The sequence below is a fragment of the Lolium rigidum genome, chromosome 5 (genome assembly GCF_022539505.1).
Source record: "Lolium rigidum isolate FL_2022 chromosome 5, APGP_CSIRO_Lrig_0.1, whole genome shotgun sequence".
NCBI lineage: Eukaryota > Viridiplantae > Streptophyta > Magnoliopsida > Poales > Poaceae > Lolium > Lolium rigidum.
Window position 1 is genome coordinate 264,800,743 of NC_061512.1, and position 14,175 is coordinate 264,814,917.

Sequence of the window (14,175 nt, forward strand, 5' to 3'; positions counted from 1 at the left end):
CAGTATCTACCTATGTTACTCTAATTCTATCTATCCTCATTAATTAGATGACACATCATCATTTTTGTGGGCCTAGGATGCATGATACTACCTATGATACTAGCACTATGGCCAGCCTAATTACTACACCATTAACCCTGCATGAAATTCACGCTTAAAGTTTGCAACCTTTGGGCTGCAGCTCCCCTTCATAAATAGCCATTGCTTCTGCGTTGTGCGTTGCCGTTTCTGTCCGATCCATTGCAGCAGGAGAAGTGCAGCACTGCGTGTAGTAAGCGTCTTCTTCCACCTCTTATTCCAAGTCCCTAGTTGTGTATGAGGCCTGGAAAGGATTCATGTCTGTGTTTTTTTTCATCTAGATACGTATGTAAACAGCAGCGGTTTCTGTTCTTATTAGCTTTGGTTCGTGGTAATCATCTCGACAGATTTCAGGGCAGGGTAGTTAGTTTTGTTGCAATTATTCGATTCTTTTCTTGCTAACAAAGAAAGTTGATTGATTTGTTCATACACTTTAAGAGGTTTTAGATCAGCAGAGGTAACCTTGAGATATTAGTTACGCAAGTACTACCATCTGACATGATCTAGAATCCATCTCGCAGGAAGGCTCCGGTCGAGATGAGCAATCCCTACGAGTGCTGCAACAGCAAGGCGAAGTTCATCATGCAGATGCATGGTAACTTCAAAGACAGCATGGTATGTTGGCTCAATTTATTTTGCTCCCTCACTTTTCTAGAGTTTGCATTCTCTTCTTTTTGAGCCTTGGTTCCACCGCTGCTGCTTGCTGCAGGTCGTACCGGACCGGCTCGTGGACCATTTCGGAGGAAAGATCTCTGGGACCATCAAACTAGAAGCCCCAACTGGTCAGATATTTGATGTTGGAGTTGCCAAGAAGACAAACAAAACGATCCTACAGTCTGGATGGGAGGCGTTTGTTGATGCCAATCAGATGCAAGAGAACTATTTCTTGGTGTTTCGACACCTTGGAATGTCCTGCTTCAAGGTTACCGTATTTGATTCCCATGGCGAGGAGAAAATCTCGTGCCGTGCTGGGACGAAAAATCCTACCCATGATGAGAACCCATGCGCATATTGTGCCGAAAAGTCGAGCAGTTCTTGGGATGATGCTTCAGATTCAGATGGATGCTGTAGAAAACCAGGAAAGAAGCCTGCAGCAAAATATCCATCTTCCGATGAATTGTCAGGTTAAATTATGTACTCATATTAGTTGGTTAATAGCCTTTATTAGTTACTACAGGTTGAGCTCTTATTCCTGAATCTTTTTTTGCAGCAGACGATAGTGGGTCCGAAAGCGAGTCTATGGAGTCTGATGATTTTCAGGGGCTCTCAAAAGATTATGTCTTAGCAGGGCGATGCCATCTTACACAAGAACAAGAGGCTGAAATCAATGTGTTCGTCACAGAACTTCGATCTGAAATCCCTCTGCTTGTGGTGATGATTAAGAAGACCAATGTGTACCACTATCTGGTACGTTGGGTTTTAATCATGTATGTACTGATAATTGCATGTACATACATACACCTCTCTAACTATCTTTATTTTGATATTGTTAATTGTTATGAACATCCAAGGGATATCTATAAAAATTTAAATGGCATATTCATCTCTCGCTTTACAGATGAGATTATGTGTATGTTATGAACTAGTCATGGTGACAGTCTTACGCACACCATCACATAAATTGTCCATTTTTTTATTAGATAATACCCAAGGATTACGCACGTGCACACTTTCCACATAAAAATCAATTCATCTCACTGAAGCTGCCTGGGAAGAACAAAGCTTGGTCATGCAAATTCTTCACCGAACGTGATGGAAGTGGAGGCAGGCTTTCTTTGTGTGAATTTGTCCGTGATAATCGTGTAAAGGAGGGCGATATCTGCCTTTTTCAACCGATGACAGAGGTTGAGTCAACAAGGTTCACCTTTATGGTCCATCTGCTTCACAAAGCTGGAAGAACTGACATCGGCTCAACGCACGGTAAGTTCAAGAAACTGTAGATTCTGGTTATATTTCAACATCTCTCTCTCTCTCTCTCTCTCTCTCTCTCTCTCTCAGTACAATACTATGCAATTAACCCTCAGCCACTGAAGATTTTGCTAGTAGAAATGCCGTAAGGCAATTACTTCTTCCTCATGCTTGTTTATACAGCTGATTTTATTGTTGAGCTCTTGATAGGAGAAGACAGTCTATCTGAATATGGATCTATCCGGTCGGATGACCTGGAGACTTCGTCAGAGGTTCGCTATATCTTGCCAAGCAGGTGCCAACTTGATGAAGAAGATGAGGTGGGAATAGATGCTCTTGTTGCAAAAATTCAACCTGAAATTCCTTTGCTAGTGGTTAAAATGAAGAAGAGCAATGTCAATGGACCACAAGCTACTTTGGTAACTCCTATTCTGCACTGGGTAACTGCATTGTTTGTTTATTCGATATTTATTTTTTCCACTGATAGTTTTTTTCATTCCACTAACATATCCAGATTATTCCACTAGCATGTGCGGTTTCATGTACCATAGTTCTTATTATATTCCATTCCACATTTCAATGTACTATTTGAGTCTTGTTTCGGAAGCTTCATCATAAAGAAAACGTTGATTCGAACTGATTGTGACCAGCCCACAGGTGTACTTAAAAGAGTTTGTTATTTGATGAGAGTCTTGCTCTAGCTGTTTGTTACAGTTATCTAGAAAACATAGTGGTCTGCATTGGTGCAATTGCAGATTTAGTGTGTTTAGCAAACAATCGTAAGACCAGCAATATTTTGTTTCGTTGCTTTATAACCAGGAACAGTTAGCTCAGTTTGTCATCCTTGTAATTTTTGTCTTTTACCTTATCTGTATAATCAGGTCATTTCAAAGGGTTATGCAGCTGCACGTTTTCCTAGTGAAAGCCAAACAATCACATTTAGACTCGCGGGAGGAAAAAGTGGCATCCCCATTTCCATGTCAGACCGGGCAACATCGGATATGTCCTTAATGGGCGGTGGTTTGATTTTGTCCGTGACAATCATCTGCATGAGGAGGACATCTGCCTCCTTCAACCGATCAATAAAAGCGAGGGGAGAAGATTCACAGTGATGGTGCATCTGCTTCCCAAAGCAAGAAGCACTAGAAGATCCAAGTGTGGAGATGCTGTCCCTGGCTCAAATAAGAAAGCCTCAACATCCTGTGTTAAGGACGAGCTAGTTGATGGTAATGCTGATTTTTCCCTGTTAAAATCCAACATTAATATGTGCTGGTGTGTGCGCTAGCATTTAACGATGTGAAACATCTCATCTGCAGGGCCGTCAGATGATTCTAACAGATCAGGGTACGTGGTAACCGTCACCAAAGTACGACAAGAAAAAGAGCTATCCATATAAATCACCAGGTCACCAGCGTTCAGTATCTAAAAGAGCTATCCATACTGTTCACTGCGGATGATGTGGAATGCCATGGCAAGCCTCTCGTTCTTCACCGGTTCCAGCAGGCAGATATCTCCGGCGTGCAGATGGTTGTCAGCTACGAACTCGTGCCACCCTCCTTCCGGGATCATCCGCCTGTGACGCACCTTGACATGCCATGCCTTGCCCCGCCCAGCTTGACGGAGCGTCGGTGCGCCACAGGCGGATGATCCCGGAAGGAGGGTGGCACGAGTTCGTAGCTGACAACCATCTGCACGCCGGAGATATCTGCCTGCTGGAACCGGTGAAGAACGAGAGGCTTGCCATGGCATTCCACATCATCCACAGTGAACAGTATGGATAGCTCTTTTAGATACTGAACGCTGGTGACCTGGTGATTTATATGGATAGCTCTTTTTCTTGTCGTACTTTGGTGACGGTTTTGTAATCTCGGCGAGTGAAAAAAAATAAGCATGGGTGTGGCAGCTTTACATTTTTAATTTCTTGGTTGTCCTTTTGTCTCCAAAACATCAGCTCAAGTTAATGGGTGTAACAGTTTGGAGATAACAGTCTTTTGCCCAAGTAATTTGTTTCTGCACTCTAGCCTTGCTGTATATCGCGCACAATGGAATGCTGATTGATCCCAAAACACGTATTTATAGAATTTGTAATATTACATGTTCATAAAACTCCACTCTGACATGCTCCATTTTTAGAATATTTTAAAACTATTAAACATGATTTTCCCGTGGTTATCATCGTCACTTTCCTTGGATTGATAAAGAGACAGATGCCTGAAAAGTGTATAGGAGGGAGGATATTTCTTGAGAGAGAGAGGGAGAGAGCACCATGATTACGTAGCGACAAAATATCATGGTAAATAGTTCTTGCTGCGATTGAAAATTTAGTTATGAGACCGAAATGTTCTTTTGCGCCATTTTACAATGAACTACATGAGCCGTTTTCTCCATAAGTACATGTTTTTTATATGGAAAACGCTCTCGTTCCCCGGGGGATCGAACGCAACCCGTCCCCCGGCTTCCCAGCTCGCCACGCGTCCTATCTCATCGACTCAAGTAGACAGCCAAGTGGGGTCCGCGTCAAACCTTATCCCCCTCCTCTCCCGAGTGCTTCTTCTCCACAGAAAAAATCCCCAATGCTTCTCATCGCACGCGACCATGGCTTCCTTCGCCGCACACTGCACCAAGCTCGTCATCTCCATCCGCCGCCTCAACATCCTCCGGCCTAGTCTTGCCCTTCCGCCCGGTGAAGACCACACCCGCCGACGACGACCCTGTGGAGGTGCTCGCCTCAACCTCGTCGCCACGCCCCCAACGGCGGAGCTGCTCGCCTCAAACTCGTTGCCGCGTCCCCAACGGCGGAGGAGCCGCCATGGCGGATGACGGCGATGCTCCCCTCTGCTAGCTTGCTACCAATCTGTGGTGCTGCTGCTGCAAAGGCTTTCAAGCGATGCTACCGAGGGTCGTCGGAGTTGCTACGAAGGCGGGTGGTCTTGCTACCGGAGGTGCCCGGCGATACTACCCACGGCGGGTGGAGTTGCTGCAAGGTTATCGCGGCGTTTCTACCGGAGGTGCCCGACGATGATACCGACGGTGGGCGGAGTTGCTGCAAGGGTATGGCGCCGTTGCTACCGGCGCCGGGTGGTGTTGCTACCGGAGGTGTCCGGTTCTGCTACTCAGGGCGGGCGCAGTTGCTGCAAGGGTCTGCGGCGGCGGTGCTACCGGAATCGCGGCGGCGTTGGTACCGGAGATGCCCGGCTCTGCTACCGACGGTGGGCGGAGGTGCTGCAAGGGTCTGCTGCGGCGGCGGTTCCGGCGGCTGTGGCCTTGCTACTGGAGGTGCTCGGCTATGCTACCTACAACGGGTGGAGATGCTGCAAGGGTCTGAGGCGGCGGTGCTGCCGGACTCGCGGCGGCGGTGCTGCAAGGGATCTCGTCGGAGCATCTCGTGAGAGCAAGCTCTGTCCACGCAGAGTGCGAGTCGGGAGGATCGATGGAGCATTTTGGGTTTCGAGCGGTTTTATTTTTCTGGACGTGGAGCGTTGACTGATCGGATGGCTTACCACGCACCGATCCTACGGCTGTCCACCCGGGGGATCGGGGGATTTGATCCCCCGGGGGACGCTCAGCAGTCCCCTTTTTATATTGATGCAAAATCAGTATAGCATGCTTCTATTGAGTGTATGTTAGTCTATCTTTTCTGTCAGTACGTGAATTTCTTTGTCACCCAACAAATATTCCAGACGTATTTGGAACCGGAAAAAAACGCTTCGCTTCGTCCCGCCCTGTCCCCCGCGGGCGGCATCGGGGCGGCGGCCGTAACCCTAGTTCCCAGCCTCCTGTTCTCCTCCTCTCCCCTCCGCCACCGTCGACGCAGGCCGCCGGGCAAAGCCCGCGCGGTGCCGGCGGCGGCGGCCTTCCCTTACCTGCGCGCTAGGCAGGGAAGCACAGGGTTCTGCCCAGCCGGCGGCGGTGCGCACATGTCTGCGATGTTCCGGCGGCTTCTTGGAGGCGTCGCTTTTGGAGAGTCTGTATTTCAGGTGTTGTCTTGGTGGCGGATGTATTGTTGTTGCTAGACCTGAGATACTATGGCGGGACTTTTATTTCTTAGTTTTCTTTTCCCTTTTTTAGCCGTGTGCATACGTACTGCCATTAGGGTATTGCGTTGTTGAAGAGGCTAGGTGTAATTGATATCTTTTGATATTAATATATTTCCTTTATCAAAAAAAATCAATATCATTGAGGCACGTATTTAGGTTCCACCATTTTGTTTACTGGATTGCACTCACTTTGCATGGATTTTTTTGGTATCCTATCTCCGGAGAAATTACCATGCAAATCTGAGCAAAAATCCGTTGGCTGCAATATTGCAGCCGGTTCTCTCCTGCATCTTGAAATGGTGTGGTATTTATTCACTTTTTGTTAGCAGGTATCTTCAACCTATTAACACATTATTACAAGATATTCATGTCCATGAAATTGCACGAGGAACTCAATACTTCCTTCTTTATTATTAGACAGCTAATTGTGTGTTGGTAGTAGCTATATATTGTTTTTTCGGTAATGAGTAGCTACATGGTTGGGACCGTGTTCCGTAAATTGTGCTTAGCACGATCTGATGGAGAAACAGTTTGAGGTATCTATTCAGTTATTCAATATTGAAACATTATATGTCTCTTTAGTTTGTACGTTTGTTTGTGCAAGATCTTTCTTGATCATATTCTACAACTCAACGAATATTTCCTTCGTCAACAACCTGTAAGCCAGAAGCACCTTTCATTCATTTAAGTGACCCGGTATGTTGCCCTTTGTAACCGGTGTGAAACTAAAAACTGAGTTGGAGCTATCTCCTTTTACCATACCCTGTTTCTATTCTATATTTCTATGGAGATACTACTACTCTTCAACGTTGTAAGCTCCTTATCTGCATAAATAGTGATGACTGACGACATCTTCATATGGAGTTCTATTCCTGTACAAAAAAAATACTTTTCTTTAACATAATGTAGGCTTTATTCGTTTCGTAGCTCGCGTGTTGAGAAGAGCATCCATTGAACTACACAATTACGAAGTAATTGTCTATAACTTTTTTTCCTTTACAATGGCCTGATATGTTTCTCAGTCATTAAGAAACAAACAGTATTTATCACCATCGAGTATAACTTTTTTTCTTACATTGAAGTATCAAACAATCCCAAAGTATTCTTTTGTAAGTGAGGAAAAATATTTGGTATTTATATTTATGCAAGTGGTGTAACATAGTGTAGGGCAAAAGAAAAGAACTTTAATCACATGGGGAGAGCAAAGAAATTACTTCCGGCACAGCCCTTCGAGAAAAATTAGTTCCTGCACATGTTCCGCTCCATCAAGCACCCACATTCTCGATTTGTCCCTGGTCTATAGGAACTGTATCATTGCCGAGGTATATTTGTTGCTACAATCCCTTACATTTTGTTGTATTGTCATCCAAATTCATTCTAAAGGAAGGCTAAGTTCTGACGAGCGGAGACCGGTAGGCTTGAGCCGAAGCGTAGCGGAATCTGAAGTTAGCATATACATCGTGCCCTGCAGGGCCGCCCCCGCGGTACGGATCGTTGCCATCGCCTATATATACATCTTTTAAGCCGCCAGCTAGGGTTTATCAGATTATAAGATAACTCACGGCGTTTGTAAACACTCCCGATACAGTGAATTTTGCTAGCTGGCGCCCATGGTTTTTTCCCTTTCTGTGTTGGAAGGGGTTTTCCACGTTAAATCTCGTGGCTCCGCTGCGTTTTTCTTTATCGTTCTTCGTTATTTGCTTGTCGTTTTTATAACAAGTGGTATCAGAGCCCAGGTTTTAACCTAGGGTTTTGCGACATGTCTTCCTTGAAGTTCGATCTACCGCAGCTGGATTATACCACGAGATTTTCTCTGTGGCAAGTGAAGATGAGGGAGATCCTTACCCAATGTTCTGATCTAGATGAAGCTCTTGATAGATTTGGCAAGAAAGATGCCAAGACCTCGACCGACGATAAAAAGAGGAAAGACGGCAAGGCTTTTTCATTAATTCAACTTCATCTATCCAACAATATCTTGCACGAAGTGCTGTCTGAGAAATCTGCAGCGGCGCTGTGGTTGAAACAGAAATTGATCTGCCTGTCCAAAGATCTAACCAGTAAGATGCACGTGAAGATGAAGTTATTCTTGCACAAGCTGCAAGAAGGTGCGTCAGTGATGAATCACTTACCGATCTTTTGAGAGATCATTTCTGATTTGCTGTCCATGGAGGTAAGTTATGAGGATGAGGATCTCGCTCTTATACTGTTAGTCTCATTGCCTAATTCTTTTGCGAATTTTCAAGACACCTTGTTACACAGCCGTGATGAACTAACCCTTGCCAAAGTTTATGAGGCACTCCAGCAGAGGGGAAAGATGAAATCTATGGTGCAAGCAGAGGGTTCGTCATCTAAGGCAGAAGCACTGCAGGTCCGAGGCAGGACCGAGAATAAAAACAACAACTACAACAGAGAGAAGAGCAAGACCGACAGAGGTCACTCAAAGTCCAAGGGACGAGATGGTAAGTTCTGCAAGTATTGTAAGAAAACTAACCACAATATTGATGATTGCTGGAAGTTGCAGAACAAAAAGAAAAGAAACGGTACTTACCAACCAAAAATCAAATCTGAGGGTGATGGTAAGGCTGCTGTTGTTTCCAGTGATAATTCTGATGGCGATTGCCTAGTTGTGTTTTCTTATTGCGTCTCTGGTAATGATGAGTGGATCCTTGATTCTGCATGTTTGTTTCATATTTGCTGTAACAAATACTGGTTCAGTTGCTATGAGTTTGTGCAGAGTGGAGATGTTGTGCGTATGGCAGATAACAACCCACGTGAGATCGTGGGCATTGGCTCCGTTCAGATCAAGATGCACTCTGACAGATGTGAGACACATAGCTGGCATGACCAGATCTCTCTCAGTACCCTTGATGTTGATGGGTACAAACACTCTGGTTCTCGCGGAGTACTGAAGGTATCAAAAGGTTCTCTCGTTCACATGATTGGTGATATGAATTCTGCAAAATTATATGTTCTTAGAGGTAGCACTTTGTCTGGTATTGCTGCTACTGTTATTCCTGATGAACCTGGTAAAACTAATTTGTGGCATATGCGTCTTGGATATATGAGTGAACATGGCATGACAGAATTGCACGGAGAGACATGCTAGATGGCTGCAAATTGAGTAAGTTTGAGTTTCGTGAGCACTGCATTTTTGGTAAGCATAAAAGAGTTAAATTCAATGCTTTCGTTCATACCACTAAAGGGATTCTAGATTATGTGCATGCTGATGTGTGGGGACCTTCCCGCAAGACTTCTCTTGGTGGTGCAAATTATATACTTACTATCATAGATGATTACTCCAGAAAAGTGTGGCCTTTCTTTCTGAAACAAAAATCTGATGTGTTTGATGTATTTAGAAAGTGGAAAGTTATGGTAGAGAAGCAAACAGAAAAGAAAGTTAAATTGATTCGTACTGACAATGGCATGGAGTTTTGTTCTACTGTTTTCAATGATTATTGCAGCGACGAAGGCATTGTCAGGCACCACACCATCTCATATACTCCTCAGCTGAATGGTGTGGCGGATGATACGTCTCCAACGTATCGATAATTTCTTGTGTTCCATGCCACATTATTGATGTTATCTACATGTTTTATGCACACTTTATGTCATATTCGTGCATTTTCTGGAACTAACCTATTAACAAGATGCCGAAGTGCCGATTCTTTGTTTTCTGCTGTTTTTGGTTTCAGAAATCCTAGTAAAGAAATATTCTCGGAATTGGACGAAATAAAAGCCCAGAGGCCTATTTTCTCACGAAGCTTCCAGAAGTCCGAAGATGAGACGAAGAGGGGCCACAGGGTGGCCAAACCCTAGGGCGGCGCGGCCCCACCCCTGGCCGCGCCGGCCTGTGGTTTGGGCCCCCTGTGCCGCCTCTCGACTTGCCCTTCCGCCTACTTAAAGCCTCCGTGACGAAACTTCCAGTACCGAGAGCCACGATACGGAAAACATTGCGAGACGCCGTCGCCGCCGATCCCATCTCGGGGGATCCCGGAGATCGCCTCCGGCACCCTGCCGGAGAGGGGAATCATCTCCCGGAGGACTCTACACCGCCATGGTCGCCTCCGGAGTGATGAGTGAGTAGTCTACCCCTGGACTATGGGTCCATAGCGGTAGCTAGATGGTTGTCTTCTCCCCATTGTGCTATCATTGTCGGATCTTGTGAGTTGCCTATCATGATCAAGATCATCTATATGTAATTCTATATGTTGCGTTTGTTGGGATCCGATGAATAGAGAATACTTGTTATGTTGATTATCAAAGTTATGCTTATGTGTTGTTTATGATCTTGCATGCTCTCCGTTTCTAGTAGAGGCTGCGGCCAAGTTTTTTACTTTTAACTCCAAGAGGGAGTACTTATGCTCGATAGTGGGTTCATGCGCATTGACACACAGGACGATGATGAGAAAGTTCTAAGGTTGTGTTGTGTTGTTGCCACTAGGGATAAAACATTGATGCTATGTCTAAGGATGTAGTTGTTGATTACATTACGCACCATACTTAATGCAATTGTCCGTTGCTTTGCAACTTAATGCTTGGAGGGGTTCGGATGATAACTTCGAAGGTGGACTTTTTAGGCATAGATGCAGTTGGATGGCGGTCTATGTACTTTGTCGTAATGCCCAATTAAATCTCACTATACTCATCATGATATGTATGTGCATTGTCATGCTCTCTTTATTTGTCAATTGCCCAAGTGTAATTTGTTCACCCAACATGCTTTGTTCGTCTTATGGGAGAGACACCTCTAGTGAGCTGTGGACCCCGGTCCAATTCTCTTTACTTGAAATACAATCTCATTGCAATACTTGTTTTTACTTGTTTTCTCTGCAAACAATCATCTTCCACACAATACGGTTAATTCTTTGTTACAGCAAGCCGGTGAGATTGACAACCTCACTTGTTTCGTTGGGGCAAAGTACTTTGGTTGTGTTGTGCGGGTTCCACGTTGGCGCCGGAATCTCCGGTGTTGCGCCACACTACATCCCGCCGCCATCAACCTTCAACGTGCTTCTTGGCTCCTCCTGGTTCGATAAACTTTGGTTTCTTTCGAGGGAAAACTTGCTTGCTGTGCTCATCATACCTTCCTCTTGGGGTTGCCCAACGAACGTGTGAAATACACGCCATCAAGCATATTTTACGGCGCCGTTGCCGGGGAGATCAAGACACGCTGCAAGGGGAGTCTCCACTTCTCAATCTCTTTACTTTGTTTTTGTCTTGCTTAGTTTTATTTACTACTTTGTTTGCTGCACTAAATCAAAATACAAAAAAATTAGTTGCTAGTTTTACTTTATTTGCTATCTTGTTTGCTATATTGAAAACACAAAAAAATTAGTTTACTTGCATTTACTTTATCTAGTTTGCTTTATTTACTATTGCTAAAATAGCCAACGCTGAAAATACTAAGTTGTGTGACTTCACAACCACAAATAATAATGATTTCTTATGCACACCTATTGCTCCACCTGCTACTACAGCAGAATTCTTTGAAATTAAACACCTTGCTACTTGAATCTTGTCATGAACAATCAATTTTACGGAATTAGTTACGATGATGCTTGCTGCCCATCTCAATAATTTTGTTGAACTATGTGAAATGCAAAAGTATAAAGATGTAGATGGTGATATTATTAAACTAAAATTGTTCCCTTTCTCATTAAGAGGAAGAGCTAAAGATTGGTTGCTATCTCTCGCCTAAGAATAGTATTGATTCATGGACTAAATGCAAGGATGCTTTTATTGGTAGATATTATCCCCCTGCTAAAATTATATCTTTGAGGAGTAGGATAATGAATTTTAAACAATTAGATACTGAACATGTTGCTCAAGCTTGGGAAAGAATGAAATCTCTCGGTTAAAAATTGCCCAACCCATGGAGTCGACTACTTGGATGATCATCCAAACCTTCTATGCAGGACTAAATTTTTCTTCGCGGAATTTATTGGATTCAGCAGCTGGAGGTACCTTTATGTCCATCACTCTTGGTGAAGCAACAAAGCTTCTTGATAATATGATGATTAATTACTCTGAATGGCACACGGAAAGAGCTCCACAAGGTAAGAAGGTAAATTCTGTTGAAGAATCCTCTTCCTTGAATGATAAGGTTGATGCTATTATGTCTATGCTTGCGAATGATAGGACTAATGTTGATCCTAATAATGTTCCATTAGCTTCATTGGTTGCACAAGAAGAACATGTTGATGTAAACTTCATTAAAAATAATAATTTCAACAACAATGCTTATCGGAACAATTCTAGTAATAACTATAGGCCATATCCTTATAATAATGGTAACGGTTATGCTAATTCTTATGGGAATTCTTACAACAATAATAGGAATTCACCCCTGGACTTGAAGCCATGCTTAAAGAATTTATTAGTACACAAACTGCCTTTAACAAATCTGTTGAGGAAAAGCTCAATAAAATTGATATACTTGTTTCTAGAGTTGATAGTCTTGCCTCTGATGTTGATCTTTTGAAATCGAAAGTTATGCCTAATAGGGATATTGAAAATAAAATTGTTACTACAGCAAATGCCATCCAAGTTAGAATTAATGAGAATATAAGATTAATGGCTGAACTGCGTGCTAGGTGGGATAGAGAAGAAAATGAAAAACTAGCTAAAGAGAAGAATATAGCTAAAGTTTGGACTATTACCACCACTAGTAATGCTAATGCTACACATGTTGCTGCACCTACTACTCATACTAATAAAAGAATTGGTGTTAGCAATGTTTCCACTTCTAATGCAAAGCGCGAAAAGCTACTGAAGCTGCTAAAGCTGCTTGAAACTGCTCTGTGATAAAGTCTGCTGAAATTTTTTCCAACATTGGGGATGATGATCCCATTGCTTTAGATTATAATGGTTTGAATTTTGATGATTGCCACATCTCTGAAGTTATAAAGTTCTTGCAAAAACTTGCTAAAAGTCCTAATGCTAGTGCTATAAATTTGGCTTTCACGCATCATATTACAAATGCTCTCATAAAAGCTAGAGAAGAGAAACTAGAGCGCGAAGCCTCTATTCCTAAAAAGCTAGAAGATGGTTGGGAGCCCATCATTAAAATGAAGGTTAAAGATTTTGATTGTAATGCTTTATGTGATCTTGGTGCAAGTATTTCTGTTATGCCTAAGAAAATTTATAATATGCTTGACTTGCCACCACTGAAGAATTGTTATTTGGATGTTAATCTTGCTGATCATTCTACAAAGAAATCTTTGGGTAAAGTTGATAATGTTCGCATTACCGTTAACAATAATCTTGTTCCCGTTGATTTTGTTGTCTTGGATATTGAATGCAATGCATCTTGTCCAATTATATTGGGAAGATCTTTTCTTCGAACTGTTGGTGCTATTATTGATATGAGGGAAGGTAATATAAAATATCAATTTCCTCTCAAGAAAGGTATGGAACACTTCCCTAGAAAGAGAATAAAGGTACCTTATGATTCTATTATTAGAACAAATTATGATGTTGATGCTTCATCTCTCGATGTTACTTGATACACACTTTCTGCGCCTAGCTGAAAGGCGTTAAGAAAAGCGCTTATGGGAGACAACCCATGTTTTTACCTACAGTACTTTGTTTTATATTTGTGTCTTGGAAGTTGTTTACTACTGTAGCAACCTCTCCTTATCTTAGTTTTGTGTTTTGTTGTGCCAAGTTAAGCCGTTGATAGAAAAGTAAGTACTAGATTTCGATTACTGCGCAGTTCCAGATTTCTTTGCTGTCACGAATCTGAGCCCACTGCCCTGCAGGAAGCTCAGAAAATTATGCCAATTTACGTGCATGATCCTCAGATATGTACGCAACTTTCATTCAATTTGAGCATTTTCATTTGAGCAAGTCTGGTGCCATTTTAAAATTCGTCAATACGAACTGTTCTGTTTTGACAGATTCTGCCTTTTATTTCGCATTGCCTCTTTCGCTATGTTGGATGAATTTCTTTGATCCACTAATGTCCAGTAGCATTATGCAATGTCCAGAAGTGTTAAGAATGATTGTGTCATCTCTGAATATGTCAATTTATATTGTGCACTAACCCTCTAATGAGTTGTTTCGAGTTTGGTGTGGAGGAAGTTTTCAAGGATCAAGAGAGGAGTATGATGCAACATGATCAAGGAGAGTGAAAGCTCTAAGCTTGGGGATG

The 14,175-nt window shown here is 43.0% G+C and overlaps 1 pseudogene; it reads left to right on the plus strand.

Moving 5' to 3' along the window:
• Positions 1-615: 615 nt before the first annotated feature.
• On the plus strand, positions 616-3,767 carry LOC124657604 (annotated as a pseudogene).
• The last annotated feature ends 10,408 nt before the right edge of the window (positions 3,768-14,175 follow it).